This window comes from Arvicanthis niloticus, chromosome X (assembly GCF_011762505.2).
Source record: "Arvicanthis niloticus isolate mArvNil1 chromosome X, mArvNil1.pat.X, whole genome shotgun sequence".
NCBI classification, from domain to species: Eukaryota; Metazoa; Chordata; class Mammalia; order Rodentia; family Muridae; genus Arvicanthis; species Arvicanthis niloticus.
Window position 1 is genome coordinate 31120211 of NC_047679.1, and position 19383 is coordinate 31139593.

Sequence of the window (19383 nt, forward strand, 5' to 3'; positions counted from 1 at the left end):
GGGTCAGAGACATCCCCTGCTCCTGCTGTTAGGAGTCCCTCATGAAGACAAAACTCCACAACTGTGCAGTCCATTCCATGTGGAATCCATTCCATGCATGCTCTATGGTTGGCAGTTCAGTTTTTGTGGGCTCCTATGGGCCCAGGTTAGTTTATTCTATAGGTTTTCTTGTGTGTCTTTGACCTCTCTGGCTCCTTTTATCCCTCTTCCCCTTCTTCCACAGGATTCCCCAAGCTCCGCCTAATGTTTGCTGTGGGTCTTTACATCTGCCTCCATCAGTTACAGGGTGAAGCCTCTAGGTACCTGTCTACAAATATAGCAGAATATCATTAATAGTGTCAGGGATGGGCTCTCTCTCTTGGCATGGGTTTTAATCTGGGACAGTCATTGGTTAGACTTTCTCTCAGTTTCTGCTCCATTTTTACCCCATACCTCTTGTAGGCAGGAGCAATTATGGGTCGAAGATCTTGTGGCTGGGATGGTGTCCCAATTCCTCCATTGGAAGTCTTTTCTGATTACTGGAGATAGCTGACAGAGATCCAAAATATCCATATAGAAAGAACTAAACAAAACTAGACATCAGGAAACCAAATTAAAATTAAAAATGGGGAAAGGGAAAGAAGATGGAGGGAGGGACTTATGGCAGGGGGACTGGGAGGGGCAGCGTATGGGAAGTAAAACTTATTAATTAATTTAAAAATTGGGTGCGGATATAAACAAAACTCTCAACAGAAAAATCTCAAGTGGCCAAGAAGCATTTTAAAAAGTTTTCAACATCCTTAATCATCAGGGAAATGCAAATCAAAACAACTCTTGATCTTATACCTATCTTATAACAACTCCATCTTATACCTATCAGAATGGCTAAAATCAAAAACTCAAGAGACAGTACATGGTGTCCATGATGTGGAGTAAGGAAAATATTCCTCCATTGCTGGTGGGAGTGCAAATTTATACAACTCCTCTGGAAATCAATTTGGTGGTTCCTCAGAAAATTGGACATAGTACTACCTGAGGACCCAGCTATACCACTCCTGGGCATATACCCAGAAGATGTTTCAACATATAACAAGGATGTATGCTCCACTATGTTCATAGCAGTCTTATTTATAACCAGAAGTTGGAAAGAACACAGATGTCCCTCAACAGAGGAATGGATACAGAAAATGTGGTACATCTACACAATGGAGTATTACTCAGCTATTAAAAACAATGACTTCATGACTTTTTCAGGCAAATTGGATGGAACTAGAAAATATCATCTTGAGTGAGGTAACCCAGACACAAAAGAACACACATGGTATGTACTCACTAATAAGTGGATATTAGCCAGAAAGCTTGGAATACCCATGATACTACTCACAGACCATATGAAACTCAAATAGAAGGAAGACCAAAGTGTGGATGCTTCAGTCCTTCTTAGAAGGGGGAACAAAATAATCACAGGAGGTAGAGGATGGGAGGGAATTTGGAGGAAGAGAGGAGGGGAAGGGGAAAGGGGGGGACAGGATCAGGTATAGGAGAAGATGAAGGAGATGTACAGAGGGTCAGGAAATTGAACAGAGGTGTGTAGCAATGGGGGATGGGAAACTTGGGGTAACCACCAGAAAGTCCCAGATGCTAGGAAAGCAAGAGGCTCCCAGGACCCCATGGGGATGACATTAGCTGAAATACCCAACTAAGGGGAGAGACAACCTGTAGAAACCATATCCAGAGGTTAAGCATGGCACCCAGTTGAAGGATGGGGTTACCCACCCATCTCAAAAAGTTTAAACCAGAATTGCTCCTGTCTAAAGCCAATATAGGAACAAAGAGTGGAGCAGAGACTTGAAAGGCCATCCAGAGACTGCCCCACCTGGGGATCCATCCCATATGCAGACACCAAACCCAAACACTACTGCCGATGACAAGAAGTGCTTGCTGACAGGAGCCTGACATAGCTGTATCCTAAGAGGCAAGGCCAGAGCCTGACCAATGCCAAAGTGGATGCTTGCAGCCAACCATGGAACTGACATGGGGACACCAATGGAGGAGTTAAGAGAAGGACTGAAGGAGCTGGAGAGGTTTGCAATCACATAGGAAAAATAATATCAGCCAACCAGACCCCCCCCCCAAGAGCTCCCAGGGACTAAACCACCAACCAAAGTGTACACATGGAAGGACCCATGGCTCTCAGCTGCATATGTAGCAGAGGATGGCCTTAACTGGCATCAGGCCCTTGATTCTGTCAAGGTTTGATGCCCCAGCATAAGGGAATGAAATGCTAGGGCAGTGAGGTGGGAGTGGGTAGGTGGGGAGAGCACCCTCATAGAAGCAGGGGGAGGGAGTGGGATAGGGGATTTTCGGAGGGGAAACTGGGAAGGGGGATAACATTGACATGTAAATAAAATAACCAATAAAATAGTAAAAAAAAAAAAATAAGTAAAAAAGAAAGTCTGATAGAATTCTGTACTAAAGCCTCTGGCCCTGGGCTTTTTTTTTTTTTTTTTTTTTTTTTTTTTTTTTTTTTTTTTTTCTTGAGACTTTTAATGACTGCTTTTAGTTCACTAGGGGTTATAGGTCTATTTAAATTGTGTGATCTTGATTTAACTTTGGTAATGCCTATCAAGAAAAATCATTCATTTCCTTAGGATTTTCCAATTTAAAGAAGTTTTGTTTCATTATCTCTCTGGATTTCCTCAGTGTTTATTGTTATGGCCCCCTTTTTATTTCTAATTGTGTTTATTTGGATACTTTCTCTGTGTCCTTTGGTTAGTTTGGATAAGTGTTTATCTATCTTGTTCATTTTCTGAAAGAACCAACTCATTTCATTAATTCATTGTATTATTCTTTTTGTCTCTGCTTTAATGATTTCAACCCTCAGTTTGATTCTCTTGTCATGTACTCCTATTTGTTATGCTTCATTTGGTTTATAATGTCAGTTAGCTGCAGCATTTCTCTGTTTAGGTTTTGTCTGGATGACCTGTCTATTGATGAGAGTAGGGTATTAAAGTCTCCGACTATCAGTATGTGAGGGTCAGTATGTGGTTTAAGCTGTAGTAGTGTTTCTTTTACAAAAGTGGGTGCCCTCATATTTAAGGCATTGGTTGAAAGGTCATCTTGGTGGATTTTTCCTTTGTTGAGTACATAATGCTATTTCCAGTCTCTTTTGATTAGTTTACTTTTGAAGTCTATTTTGTTGGGTATTAAAATGGCTACACAAGCTTGCTTCTTAGCTCCATTTCCATTTTCCAACCCTTTATTCTGAGTTAGTATCTATCCTTGATGTTGAGGTGTATTTCTTTTAGACAGCAGAAGAAGAAATGTTGGTTTTGCATCCATTCTGTTAGTCTACATCTTTTTTATTGAGGAACTGAGATCATTGAGGTTGATATCTATCAGTGATCAAAGATTGTTAATTCCTACTGTTCTGTTGTTGATAGTGAGGTGTGTGTGTATGTTTCCCTTCTTTTGGTTTTGCTAGTGTGAGATTATCTCCTGTGTTTTCACAGGTGTACTTAACCTCCTTGGGTTGGAGTTTTCCTTCTAGCACCTTTTCTCCATCTATGGTGATTCAAAGTTTTGCTGGGTTTAGTAGTCTGGGCTGGCGTTTCTGTTCTCTTTAAGAGTCTGCAGCCTATGTGTCCTGGCCTTTCTGACTTTTATCTTCCTATTTTTAAAATTAATTAAATAATTAATTAACATCCCAAATGCTGCCCTCTCCCAGTCCCCCCTCGCAGAGTCTCTCCCCATCTCTTCCTCTGAGAAGGTGCCCCACTGAGTATCCCCCACCAAGGTGCATCAAGTCTCTGCAGGATTAGATGCATTCTCTCCCACTGAGACCATACAAGGCACCCCCATTGAGGACTGGATTCCACATCTAGACAACAGCTTTAGGGACAACCACTGCTCCATTTGTTGGGGGACCACATGGAGACTGAGCTGCATGTCTGCTACATATGTCCTGGGGGCCTCAGTCTAGCCAGTATGCTCTTCAATTGATGGCTCAGTCTCTAAGAGTACCCAGGGATCCAGGTTAAGTTAACTCTGTTGGTCTTCCTATGAAGTTTTTATCTCCTTCAAGGCCTTCAATCCGTCACCCAACTCTACCAAAAGAGTACCTGACCTCTGTCCAATGTTTGGCAGTGGGTATCTGCATCAGTTTCAGTCAGCTGCTGGGTAGAGTCAATTGTAAGACTGGCTGAGTCTTAGCTACTGGGACGCCCTGAGTGAATCACTCAGAGATGGAGATGCAAAAGCAAGAGGAGTTTATTGTTCCAGCATGCTGGGGTAGTCCTGCATCCAACGGGGCAGCTCTTCAGGCGAGCTTTTATACAGTTTCCAAGGGCAGAATAGAGAAACAGCAACTAGGCACAATGTGATTGGCAGAACAGTGTGACTTTTAAACTAGTCCTCAGTTCGCCCTGAGGAATGTGTCTACTACTCTAGGGGTTCCCTTATCTGCAGGTGGCCAACAATCGCCCCCTTTCCATGTAGTCTTCCTGAGGGATGTAATTTAGCCTCTCCCTTCTGAAGGGGAGTGGTATCTACATACTCAAAGGACTTCTGTCTTCTGGGAAGGGTGGAGGCCTGGTGAAATTTTCCAAAGGTTCTGAGATGACCTCTTCACTACCAGAGGACAGTTGTGCTAGGCCCCAGTCTGCAAGCATAACGGGGTATCATTAATAGTATCAGGCTTGGATTCGTGCTTGCCCATAAATGGATCGCAAGTTGAACAGGATATTAGTTGGCCATTCATTCAGTCTCTGCTACATCCTTGCCCCTGTATTTCTTTTAGCCAGGATGAATTTTGGGTTAAAAGTTTTGTAGGTAGGTTATAGTCCTTACCCATCCTTGGGGGTTCTGCCTGGCTACACAGGGTGACCTCCCCAGGTTATATCCCCACCAACATTGACTCCTGGAAGCCTCCCTGGTGATCAAGTAGGCTTCATCCCAGGATAGCTCAAATTGTTCAATATATGAAAATCCATCAACATAGTCCACTATATAAACAAACTGAAAGGAAAAAAAACACATGATCATCTCACTAGACGCTGAGAAAGCATTTGACAAAATTCAACATCCCTTCATGTTAAAAGTCTTGGGGAGAGCAAGGATGCAAGATGCATACCTAAACATAGTAAAAGCAATATGCAACAAGTCAATAGCCAACATCAAACTAAATGGAGAGATCCTTGAAGCAATCCCACTAAGATCAGGGACCAGACAAGGCTGCCCACTCTCACCCTACCTATTCAATATAGTACTTAAAGATCTATCTAGAGCAATTAGACAACAAAAAGAGGTCAAAGGGATACAAATTGGAAAGGAAGAAGTCAAAATTTCACTATTTGCAGATGATATGATAGTATACATAACTGACCTCCAAAATTCTACCTTTAAGAAGGTAATTCTGGCTTTAAGATTTCTCCATTGAGAAGGCAGGTATAATTCTAAGATGTTTGCCTTTATATATTATATATGTTTCCTTTACAGCTTTTATAATATTCATTCTGCTCTGTATATTTAGTGGTTAATTATGCAGCACAGAGACTTTTTTCTGGTCCAACCTATGTGGTGATCTGTATGCTTCTTTTTACCTTTGTAAGCATCTCCTTCTTTAGGTTAGAAATTTTTTCTTTTATAATTTTGTTGAAAAGATTTCTGGGCCATTGAACTGGATTCTTCTCTTTCCTCTATTCCTATTGTTCTTAGTAAGATTTGGTCTTTTCATAGTGTTCCAGGTTTCCTTGGTGTTTTGTGTCAGGAAATTTTTAGATTTAACATTTTCTTTGACCAATGTATCCATTTCTTCTAAAATATCTTCAATGCCTGAAATTCTCTCTACCATCTCTTGTATTCTGTTGGTGATGCTTGCCTCTGTAGTTCCTTTTCTCTTTCCTAAATTTTTCATCTCCAGGATTCCCTCAGTTTGTGTTTTCTTTATTGCTTCTATTTCCATTTTCAGGTCTTGAACAGTTTTATTTATTTCCTCCAAATGTGTTTTTTCTTACCTTTCTCTGGGGGATTTATTGATTTTCTTCAATTGTTTGTTTGTATTTTCCTTAATTTCTTTAAGGTGATTATTAATTTCTTTTTAAGAACCTCTATCATCTTCATATAGTTAATTTTAAGGTCTTTTTCTTGTGTTTCAACTATGTTGGAATATTCAGGGCCTTCTGTGGTAGGGTAATTGGGCTCTGGTGGAGACATGTTGCCCTGACTGTTATATTGTGTTCTTACACTGGCATGCAGGCCTCTGGTTTTGGGGTGATTATAGGTCTAGGTGCTGATTTCTGAGTATGTCTTTGTGGGGTAAATGTTTTATTCCTTGGTTTCTGTTTCCTTTCTGAATCTTCAGAGAGTGTGTTGGCTGTATGCTGCCTATTTTCCTAACCTTCTTTGCTGGTATGTTCATGGTGAATGTTTACCGGTCTTGCAGGTTGGGAGTAAGGGAGGTCAGGGGAAGATGGTCAGTTGCAGAGCTTGGGACAATCCTAAGGATTGGGTCTGAAAGAACAGAGAAGGTGAAGAAGGTTCTTTGGCAGCGCACCTTGTCTTCCATCAGATGTGACCTATGTTTGAGCATGGGGTATCTACCTAATTTGGGGAGTGGGACACAGCAACAAGGAGGGAGGGGAGGTCAAGGAGGAATGATCTGTGGGATCTTTCTGAGGAGGAGATATGGAGGGATGCAGGGTGCAGCTGGTACTCTGTTGTAGTGCTAGGGACTACCCTGAGAATTGGTTCTGGGAGAACAAAGAACAACAGACATTTTAAAGATAAAGAATAGATAAAGCTGGGGAAATGGCTTGCCAGTTAATGCTTGTTGCTCTTTCAGAAGACTGGAGCTTGGCTCTGAGCTCCCACATTTGTCAGCTCACAATGGGATGTAGCTCCAGCTCCAGATGATTTGACCCCCTCTTCTGGCCCCCATGGGCACCCGCACAGATGTGCACAGATATACATAGACATAAACAAAAATAAAATAAATATCTTGTTAATATTGAAGCAATATACTGTGGAAAATACTCAAGATGAATTAAAGTCTGCTTAGGTAGACTTAAAGAAGTATTTCCATGAATAATCAGAAAAATCTATATTCAAAAATAGCAGCTGTACCTGTAAACCAGATACTCAGGAGCCTGAAGCAGAAACATGACTGTGTGTTTGAGGTGAGCCTGAGCTACCAAGTAAGTTTCAGGCCAGCTTGGGCTAGAGAATAAGAGTACAATCTATAATGGTAAATGGGTCAACTCTGCAGGAAGGAATTTGGATGGTAAATGTGACTTCTCCCGTAATAACATAGGTTTAAAATAATTAAGGAAATCATGACTTAAACTTCTCACTCCGGCGGTGGTGGCACATGCCTTTAATCCCAGCACTTGGGAGGCAGAAACAGGCAGATTTCTGAGTTCGAGGCCAGCCTGGTCTACAGAGTGAGTTCCAGGACAGCCAGGGCTATACAGAGAAACCCTGTCTCGAAAAACCAAAAAAAAAAAAAAAAAAAAAACCAAAAAAAAAAAAAAAAAAAAACCAAAAAAAACTTCTCACTCATTGACTGATTGAACAAGTAGGAAAGAGAATAATACAAAAAGTGTACATGTGCATGATCTAATTGATATTTGGAGAATATCTGTGAAACACATGAACACATCAGGGCATAAGTGAATCCCAATGAACTGAAGACCAAAATCATACAAAGGAAATTATTTAACAACAGTGAAGCAAACCAGACATTGATGATTGAAATATAATTAGAAGTAAAAATTTACAGTTAATACAAAGCATTTGGATCCCTACTGATTCTTCTATAGGCCAAGAGAACTGAAAGAAATTGAGTGACACATGAAGGTCATCATTTTTCTGTCTGTAAAATAAGAGGATTCTTGCAACAGGACACTGGGAGGAACGATGTTATCATCAGTATCAGAAGCATCCTCCAATATTAAAACTCCCTAGTTATTACCAGTAGGGAACTTTTCCTATTTGTCACTGTTTAAGGAAATAGAGAAGACAAATGGTGAATCTAGTATCCTAAGAGTCCCCTACACTCTGAAATACTTAAAAATAGCATGTAACTTGCAGGAGTCAGTCCTTTCCTTTCACCACATGGCTCATGATGATCAAACTCTTGTGGTCAGCAGCTGCATTTATCCATGGAGCCATATTGTCAGATCATGACCTGGGAGGGACATCAGCATGAGGCTATCAGTGCAACTGGATTATCTGTGAGTTTGTAATGGTGAGGCTGAATGTTTGATATATAGTGGTCATATATATTATTCTGTCTGATAAATGTTTTAAGTTTTTTCATGACAAAAAAAAAAGAGAAAGAAAAGTGGGGGAAAGAAAAGAATTGGTAACTATGGGGTTTAAAAGTATCTGTTAAACTCTTCCAGGCTTAAGACAAATGAAAAGGGATGGGGAGATTTTTCCTTTTACACATAATGGCTAGAAATCCCAAGAAAGGTGCCAGGTGGCTCAAGACAAGGATATGATTCCAATTGGCTTCAAATTGATTCCAGGGTCAGGAGTTTTAGAAGAAGCTCCATAAATAACTTGCATAGTGGAACTTTGTATAATAATCACTCATTTGACATTTTCTCCTTTCCAGTTTTTATTTTTAAATGCATATAAAATTTGTCAGCCATGAGCCTTTTTTTTCTCTTCCTACATCTGGTACCCATGATGTGCAAAAGGCCAACTCTCTATTTTTAGCTTTTGTGCATTTGAGCGTTACTTCTAGGTTTGATAGATAAAAAACATTCATTGATACATGTTTAGAGGACAAGGTAATTTCATAAACTGGGTGCTGAAGATCAATGGACTCATGCAGAATTATGATGATTTTGATATATCTTATTAACTGCATAAACCACTGAAGCATAATATGAACGGTGTTGACACAGATACCAAAATCAAACTAACAGAGGTTTCCCCACTTGTATTTGTGAAACCAAAGCTTAGTAACTATATTAAAACAGCTTTCTATGTATTCCTGCCTGTGTTAATGAGCATCAAGTCTCAATTAGTAGGCCAACCACATTATTTTTCAAATTAATGTTCAATCTGTGAATATCTGTTATGTCTTTCCTTGGGTCTTAAAAACTAGTAAGAAAAAGAAATTTCTGCTTAAAACAAAACAAAAAACTGAATGTTAGAATCCAACTTAGGAACAAAGCCTTCTACAACATTGGCTGACTGCTTGTCCCAAATTGACCTCCACAGTAGCTTCCATAAGGACAAATTCTAGATCATAGAAATCATGATCTAAAAGTTGCTTAAACTCATAAATATAGATGACAAGGTCCTTTGGGATCTGTCTCCAGTGCCTCAGCTCAGAGCGTCAGGAAATTCTCTTTGTGAATCATTCTGTATGGATTGACTTGAACTTTACATAACCAGTGGACAGCTTCATGGCTGCTGTAAGGAACTGCAAAGCTCCAGTTGCCTTAAACTTGTTATATCAAGGGTGTCTGCACTTGGAAAGATTCCAACTGGTGCTCCACCAGGGAAACTTTTCCTTTATGCTTATCCTTAATGGTTTACAGTCAACATAGCAGTTGAGTCAGGTAGAAAGCCTGGCTCACATCATTTATGGTTTCAAACTGTCATTCTCTTAACACCTAAGATTGAAATAATAAGTGAGTCTTCTTCAATATTTCTTCAAACAAATGTTTCTCAAAATCATAGAGAAATATATAGTTCCCCACACACAAGTAATTCATTGCTATTTCAATCTGTTCCTGAAAACATGCAGATTGCAATTTTTTTGTATTGAGGAAATAATATCTTCTATTATGTTAAATTGCAAAAAAAATAATGTGTGTGTTCTTGGCCATATGAAAGACAATTTTCTCAATCATTAAAATATCCTTAAGCCCATATATAATCACTTATCAAAGATTTTAACATAATTTGAAACACTTAAAATACCAAGCGCCTAATTATGTGCAGTAATCTATTATATGGAACAGGGGTTTTTAAAATGTTGACCCACATCAGAATCATCTTGAAAGTTTGTTGAAGCATGGAATATGAAATACAGCAATTTTTCTTTTTAAGCTTTTAAAATTATACTTTTGAGTTTTTGTGTATGTAGGTATATATGTGTGTTCATGCCACAGCACATATGTGGAGGTCAGAGGACAATGTGTGGAATCTGGTCTCTTCTTCCACCCTGTGGGTTCTAGTGAGTGAACTCGGGCCATTAGGCCTGTTGGCAAGCACCTTTACACACTGAACTGTCTCGCTGGCACCAGCATTTCTAACACTAGAGAAGGAACCAGGAATTCATATTTATAGAACAGCCCCTTGTGACACTGACACTGTCAGCTCAGTTGCCACTGCCCTGTGGAAACACATAGATAATAAATCTGGAATAAATTTTTCACAAGTTGTCACAGTGAGAAAAAAGAAACCTGTAAAAATTCAACCTTTATTATGTGGTGAGCATATGTCTAGATGCTGGGTACATAGGGATTAGTGTAATAAATATGGTGCTGCCTTTATAAACTTAGAAATATTAAGCAAGAAAGCATAAGCTAGAAACTCAGTAAAATACACTCTACTACAATGTGTGATAGAGAAAATGCATGAAACAGGAAGAAAAATAACAAGATGCTATTAGAGATAATAACATAAGGATGGAGAAAGAGGAGCCCTTTATTTTTTTAATATTTATTTTTTTTATTTATGAGAGTACACTGTAGCTGTCTTCAGACACACACCAGAAGAGTGCATTGGATCCCATTACAGATGGTTGTGAGCCACCATGTTGTTGCTGGGAATTGAACTGAGGATGTTTGGAAGGGCAGTTAAGGGTGCTCTTAACCACTGAGCCATCTCTCCAGCCCAGGGGAGCCCTTTATTAAAAGTAATATTTTTGGTTTTGTCTTTGTTTCTTATGTTTCTCTCTTTTTTTGAAGTTTTCTATGGAAATGTTTAAAATACTAAAATAATAAGAAGAAAATAGCCCATTGTGTCACTATCTAAAAACAACCTTTTAACATTTTGGCATTGCGATTTCCAATTAAACCTATAAACAACTTCTTTCACTGATGTGAGAGGTGAATTTAATGGCCAACAAGGACACTGGGTCACCCTTGCTACTTTGACAATAGAGTAAAAAGAACTAACAGGGAGAACACAGTGTTCTACAGCACTTATCAAGAACAGAGAAAGTGGCAGAGAGGGAAGAAAATTCCAGTTGTTGGCATAATCAAGTAGATTATGATGATGCCATTAGAGAAACAGAAAGAGAGATTCAGGATAGTCTGGAGGTAAGGAAAGGACACCAATAATTCAGGCTCTAAAAAGCCATTGTATAAAAGATACTAGGACACAGAAATATTTAGATGTTTCACATAGATGCCAGTTAAAGCTGGGGTAAATAAAACAATATATGACTTGAGGTAAAAGTTAGCAAAGTAAGGCAACATTATTGTAACTCAAGAATAGCCAACAGTAGCCTAGATTAAAGGAAAAAAACCTAGACTACCAGAATAGGGTAAGAAGTAAACTGAAGTCTATAGTTGACAGAACAGTAGTCCTGAAACACTCATATCATAATCTCTGGAGCCTGTGAAAATGTTACCTTACATACTAAAAGGGACTTTGCCCATAAAAAAAATCATAAAACTTAAAATTGGGAAACAATCTTGGATTACAAAGCTATGCTGAGTGTAACCTTAAAAGTGAAAGAGAGAAGCAGAGGAGAAAGAGAGTCAGATTTGATGATGGAAGAAAAGACAAGATTCAGACGGGCATTGAAGATGGAAGAAAGGGGCCATGAATGGGCCTGGGGATGGATGCTCTCAAATGTTTTTTGTTTTGTTTTTGTTTTGTTTTATGGATTTTCAAGACAGGGTTTCTCTGTGTAGCCCTGGCTGTCCTGGAACTCACTCTGTAGACCAGGCTGGCCTCGAACTCAGAAATCCACCTGCCTCTGCCTCTGCCTCCCAAGTGCTGGGATCAAAGGCGTGCGCCACCACCGCCCGGCTGGATGTTCTCAACTGAAAACCACCACGAGGGAACTTACAGACTCTACCTCTATGAGGAACTGAGTTCTGCCTACAAAATCAATGACCTTAAAGATAGATTCTCCCCTAGAGCTTCCAAATTGGAACTCAGACCTGAAAACATCGTGATTTTTAATCTGATGTGGCATGTGTCAAATTTTTGAAGTACAAAACAACTAGGTAATGTGCTGTGCTGTTTTAGGCATGTAATGTTTTAGTAATTATTTTGGCAGTTGCTTCTCAAAAAAATAATTGTTCTTTACTTTTTTTTCAGATGTATTTATTTTTATTTTATGTGTATGAGTGTTTTGCCTGCCTGCATATCTGTGTACCATTTGTGTGCAGTGTCTAAAGAGGCCAGAAGCAGTGTCAGATCTCATAGAACTGGAGTTACAGATAGTTGTTGGCCTTCTTTTGGGTTCTGGGGACTGAATTAGAGTCCTCTGCAAGAGCAACTAGTACTCATAACCACTGAGCCATCTCTCCAGCTCCCTAACTAGCTGTAGTGCTGAGAGTTGAACTTAGGTCCTCATACATGGCAGACAAGCAGTTTGTATCACTGAAATATATTGTCAGCCCTTATTGTCTCTTATTGAACCTCGCTTCCCTGTTTGACCATTGGAGGTATTACTTGTGTCTTTTATGGCCCACCTGAGTCCTTAGGAAGTCTAAATAGAGTCATCATAGCAGACACCTCAGAGACGATGGTTGATGAGTCTTCCATTATGTCAGAATGTTTCAATTCATTGGTTAGGCAGTTCTTCACTGATGGTACAGGGTTCTATGTGCATGCTGCACAAGGTAGCTGCATAAAGTATACTGCTTGTCTCCTTCCCTAATTCATATCCAGGTCCTTTAAGGACACCTATTACCAGAATCCCTATGCCAGCCTCATGCCAGTGTACAGGGAAGCAAAAGGGAGTTGCTTACCAAGTAACAGGGGGTGTTCAGTGCATTTGTGCCCCTGCCTAAATATCAAGCTTTTTGATTATTCCTCCCTTGTTGTTCTTGCAGTGCCCAGTAATGTCATAGTTCTTGATAGCTGGTATTTAGTCATTTACTAAATGGAGCCTCCTAGGGACAATTCTCAGCCCCTTTGTCTTTGAGCAGTATTTCTCAAGCTTGTCCATACAAATTATTTGGGGAGTTTTTCTAAAGTAATGCTACTCAAACCCCATGATGGACCAAGTGAAGCAGACTTTTAGAGTGTGGGGACTGTCTACATGTGGGTATGTTGCGAAAATACTTGAGTGGTTCTAAAGTGATGTTGGAGCATTGCTGCCTTAGGGACTTTCTCAGCTATTCTTTTGGTCAGTTGAGAGTACTAGCATCATTTGTGTCTATGAAAGCCTGAAGCCTGTAGAACCAATCAGAAGGTGCTCCAAAGTGGGAAGTGCCTCCACAGATACTGCAGGAAAAGGGTACAAAAGCCAAAAGGCTCCACCTGCACATGGAGGCATTGGCTGCAGTTGAGACTTTGCCTCTGGTAATGCAGGAGACAAACATGAGCTAAAGCTTAAAAAGCAAACATATAGGGGCTGAAGGTATTGCTCAGTGGTTAGAGCATTTACTGCACTTGCAGAAGACCTCAGTTCCATTTCTAGCTCCCACACTGAGCACCTCAAAAACACCTATAACTACATTCCCAGGGGATTTGACAGTTTTCTCTGGCCTCTACATATACTAGCATATATGTGATGTACATAAATTCACATAGGCACATACACTTAAATTAAAAATAAATAAATCTTTTATAAAAATGCACTTTCCTCTTTCTTTTACTAACTTCATTAAAAATATTCAGTATTTTAACAAACCAAGAGGGTAAGGGGTTAACCTGAAAGTCTACAGTAGACCAAACAGTGGTCCTGAAACACTCATATCCTAATCTTTGGAGCCTTTGAAAATGTTAGCTTATATAGTAAAGGGGGAATTTTCCCATAAAAAATGAGATCATAAAACTTAGAACTAGGAAACAATCTTAGATTACCCAGCTAAGTTCATATATTTTACTTTCAGAATGCAGCAGACAAATTGACTATCCATGTCTTGATCCGCTCAAGCTAGCAGGACAATATAGCATAGACTAGGTGTCTTAAACAACATGTACTTATTTCTCATGGTTTTAGCAACTGAATAGTTTGAGATCAGATTGCTGGCCAAGTCAACAGCTGGTAAGGATCTGCTTCCATGTATTACATTATAGTAGAGAAAAGAAACTCTGGTCTCTATTTTATAAGGCTACCAATCCCATAATAGGCACCTCACCCTCAGGACCTCATTTAAACCTTATTAAACCCTGAAGCCCCAACTACTAATGCCATCCCATTGGGGGCTAGGCCTTCGACATATGAATGTTAGCAGTTGGTCACACTCAATACATCAGATCCTATCACTTCCTAAATATATGAATTAGAAGAAATTGTGTCATCTGGGTACCTAGGGAATCTGAATAATCAAATCAGAGGTTGCTAGAAGAGGTAGGAAATCTTATCTTTGGTGTCTTTGGTTAAGACTGATAGAAGATTTCTGTGGTAGGCAAAATGTTTCCCAGAAGCTATGTATCCCTTATTTCTCTCAGCTATGAAGTAATAAACGTTGTGTGTGTTTGTGTTTGCACATACAAATATAATCAAAGGAATATGTGGGTCTATGTGTGCTCCTGATGTGCAGGCCATAAGTCTACTTTGAGCTTCATGCCTCAGGAACTGTCCATCTTACTTTTTAAGACAGTGTCTCACTGGGACACAGAGAGCTCACTAGTTAGGACAGGTATGCTTACCAGAGATGCCCAGGGTCCTGCCTGTCTCTGTCTCTCCAGTAGCTGGGGTTATAAGCACACTCCATCATTCCTAGGATTTTTACATGGATTCTGGGGACTGGAGCTCAAGTCCTCAGGCTTGCACCAAAAACACCTTATTGACTGATCAGTTTTCCAAGCCCCAAACTTGTACAGAAAGCTTTAAACCACTACATTTGTGATCATTTTTAAGACGACAATGGAAGACTATCATTTAAACTAATGTAACTGCTAAGGCATTTTTGAGCTACTTTTACACAATGAAAAATTTTAGCGACATTGACTTTGATTGTGAAATATAAATCAGAAGTTGAGAGATGAGAAACATTATCAAGTTTAGGTGATCAATTTTCTCTAGAACAGTTAACTCAACTGTTGACTTTCCAAAAATGAGTGATGATGGCAATAACTTAAGCAGTGGTCCTTTCTATAAAGTTTTTGGGAAAAGTGAAGAAGACATGAGGAATTATTGTGTCTGGCCAGCTATAGTGTAAACTATATGACACAGAGAGCTCCAACTGTTTCAAGAGTAACTGAAACATATGAATTTGGAAAGGAGATTTAAGTATCATCTAGGTGCTTTTATCATGGAGCAATGGGAGCTTTTGAACAATTTATCATACCCTTTGTTCATGGGTGTATGGCTAAAGAGTTAGGCACCTTTAGCTGCTGTACCATCTTACCAGCCCCTCCTTTGCCTATATTCTTTTTACCATCAGGCCTACCCTGTCTGGCTTTGGAGTTATGCTGGTAATCATAAACAACCAGCTCCTGTCCCAAAAAAGATATAAATTTTAGTAAAGGGTATTTAACGAACTAATAATAAATTATGCAGTTTTTCATTACCAATTTCATAGTCAATTGCTTTTCAAAGATTGCCTTTGTTGATTTTTTTTCTTCCACCAACCACTGGATTGCAAATTAACAATTGCTGCTGAGTCTTTGCACAACTTCCAGGGACTTGGCCTGACTAAGGGCAATAACAGAATGCAGAGAAAAAAAAAAGACACACAGAAAGTCTGAGGGCAGGTGGACTGGGCTCTCCAAAACTCTGGAAAGTCAGAGAGTTTATTATTCACAGTTGAACAGAGACACAGGGTTATTGCACACTCCTGAACAAGAGGTGGAGTTATTACATACAGATAAGCAAGCCTACAGGGTTTATGGCTCACAGATGGATCAAGGAGGCAGGTTTAGCTAATCGTGGTAGTAACAGTCTCTAGGGGAGCAGTGTTTACACCACACATGTCTAGGGGAAAGAATTTATGATAGACATTTTCCACACACACTATCAAAGTTCAAACTTGGACTGGGAGGTGGATTCACCACTTTCTGATGGGTCTGAGGCTTTGACATCTTTGATCCCTCAGTCCAAGCTTGAATTTTGATGCTGGACATTTATGGTATAGACACTGCTCCCCTAGAGACACAGGACACACTCAGGGCTTCCTCTACTCCTTACAAATTGCAATATGGCAAAACCAGGGGACAAATTAGTTCTTCCTGAGTACCCATTGGCCAAGAAGTTGTTCATCTCTATTGTAATGACTGCAGTTCTGACATGGATATTAGTTCATAATCTTGTTTGCTTCGACAAGAAGAGCTTTTCTTTTTTAATGAAGAGTCATGCTAGAACATTTTTCTTTGGCAATATGAATGAAGTACTTTCCTCAATTGGCCAGTGTCTTAGTTAGGGTTTTACTGCTGTGAACAGACACTATGACCAAGGGAACTCTTATAAGGACAACATTTAATTAGGGCTGACTTACAGGTTCAGAGGTTCAGTCCATTAGAGTCAAGGCTATAACATGGCAGCATCCGTGGTGCAGATAAAGCTAAGTGTTCTATGTCTTCATCTGAAGGCTGCTAGTGGAATATTGACTTCCAGGCAGCTAGGACTAGGGTATTAAAACCCACACCCACAGTGACACATCTGCTCCAACAAGTCCACACTTACTCCAACAAGGCCAAACCTCCAAATAGTGCCACTTCCTGGGCCAAACATATACAAACCATTACAGCTGGGTTTTTAAATACTAAAAGGATATTTTCTTCAATGCTTGTGCTTTGTACAACAGAAGAAGTTGATATGAATACAACTCATACAACTCAGTTTTGTGTTGTATTATTATTAACATTATTGCTATGACATTTTAAGATGTATTTATTTATGTGTATGGGTGTTTTGTCTGCATGAATGCACACAAGAATAGGACATCAGATCTCACTGGACTACGGTTACAGACAATTTTGTGTGCTGGGAACTGAATTCAGGACCTCTGGGAGAGCAGCAAGTACTCTTAACCACTGAGCCATCACTTCAGCCCCACCATGACATTAAGTTCAGACAATCAACATAGTGATAATGACTTGATCTATTTGTAAAATGCATAAACAAACCCCTTGTTGATCTTAGTAAATATATCTTTTTGAACTTTATTATTTTGTGTATGGGATTATTTTATATACATGTATGTTTGTGTATCACATGCATGTCTGGTACCCATGAAGGCCAGAAGAAGACATTGCATTCACTAAAACTGTAGTTATAAGTAGTTGGGAGCCACCATTTGTGTGTTGGGACTCAAACACAGATCCTTTGAAAGAGAAGCTAGTCCTCTTAACTTCTGGGGCATTTTGAACACTAATTTTTGAATCTCTACCATAGAAATTTTATGCTTCAAGGGGAGAAAAATGTGATAAAGATATGTCAGAAATCATCCTGAAAGACAGGGTAGAAAGGCTGTAAGAGTCAGAAGTTGTACATTACAGTAAAAATAGTGTTTTCTGGACATAACAGGGCCATGGTACAGTGAACTCACAATAATTCAACATTTATTCTTATTTTTCACTATTAAAGTTGTGAGCACCAAGAAATTTGATCACATAAATGCTCAATGTTACATGGTGGTCTGTTGACAAAGACTTTTTCCCCCACAGATTGTCACCATCTTTGGGCTGAGAATACTGCCTGGATGAGATCTTGATTCCTTGAGGTCAAACTACAACAAACACGAAGGGGATTCAAAGAAGGGGCAGTTGTCAGATTTGGCCTTGAACTTGGAGGTGGGTGAGCAGTGATACTGGGAAGGGGAACAGCAGAAACCAAAATGTAAGAACAGGCTGGATGCCTGGGCTGGGGGCGGGGAAGCACTTGGCTAAGTCTCCTATTCACACTTCTGCAAAAGCCAGGTTGCTCTTCACCTTTTAGTGAGCCAGAGGTTGTTACTTGTTGAGCCTCTGGAAGAAGCTTTTGTCAAACTCGGAAGTGCAGATTATAATGGTGCAGGAGGACAAAGCCCTGAGGATCCTTGTGAGGAAACCTTCAGAGAGTCCCCTGGTGCCAGATTTAGCCTGGATAGTCGGAAGCAGGAGCCAAGGTCAGTCAACTCTTGGAGGCTTCACTCTCACAGCCTCCACTGCTCCCAGAGCCATCTTGACACTGTGTCTTCACCACATCAAAGGGTAGAGTAAGCATGGATCCTGAGATGCCACCAACCACAAAAGCTGACTCTTACACATGTGTAGTCTCTTGGTCTTAGCTCATTCAGTCAGCTTTTCACCACCTCATAGTTGAACCACTACAGACCTGGGAAGGTCACATCTTGAAGGGTTGTGCTGGCTCAACCCAGTCACAGTGAGTGCCACCCCTGCCCCCTGCCACCACAGCTTGAACACAGGTAGCTAGCTTCCACGAGGACATGTGCTGAGCTTGTAGTTTGGTCTGCACAAGCTCCAAGGGGGCAGATCACTGTCACACTATCCATGTAGGTAAGAGCACCAGCCACAATAAAGTAAAAGAAAAAAATCAGTTAAAAATACCAAAACAAAAATTGAAAAAATGGAATCCACTTTGTATTGGCTAGCCACATTGAGCATGAACCTGCCCTTGCGTATGGTTGATATACCCATTAACAATCCATTAGAGAAAACTGATTTCACTTTCACAGCGGGCATCAATTATAATAGCTTCTTGCTTGGGGTGAGAATTTGTGTCTACTTTTTCTTCTCAGTGTCTCAGACTTTGAGATTACTTATTATCATGGTGTGAGGATTTATATATGATTTTAGCTGTACTCTTATTTCTTTTATGAACTTGGGTGTCCTTGTTTTTGGTTTATAAATGCTTAGAATACAGTTTTAAATACAGTTTTGGTGGATTTTTCTTTTTAATGACTTTGTAATGTTATTCCTTATCTCTTCTGATTGATTAGCTTCAATTTGAAGTCTGTTTTGCCAGGTATTAAAAGGACTACACCTGCTTGCTTCTTAGTTCCATTTTCTTGGAATATATTTTTCTATTACTTTACCCTGGGGTGATGTCAACCCTTAATGGTAAGGTGTGTTTCTTGGATATAGTAGAAAGATGGATCTCATTTTCTAATCCAAGCCTAGTCTTTGTCTTTTTATTGGTAAATTAAAACCACTGATATTGAGAGCTATCTATAAGCAATGTTTACTGGATCTCTTATTTAATTGTTATAGTTGGGTTTTTTTCTACCTTATTTGATTTACTGTTTCTGGAATTATTATTATTATTATTATTATTATTATTATTATTATTATTATTATTAATTGTTT

General features: G+C 39.6%; 1 pseudogene; it reads right to left on the reverse strand.

Annotated features, from left to right (window-relative positions):
• Positions 1 to 18027: 18027 nt before the first annotated feature.
• Positions 18028 to 18593, reverse strand: LOC117694316 (mitochondrial glutathione transporter SLC25A39 pseudogene; annotated as a pseudogene).
• Positions 18594 to 19383: the final 790 nt, after the last annotated feature.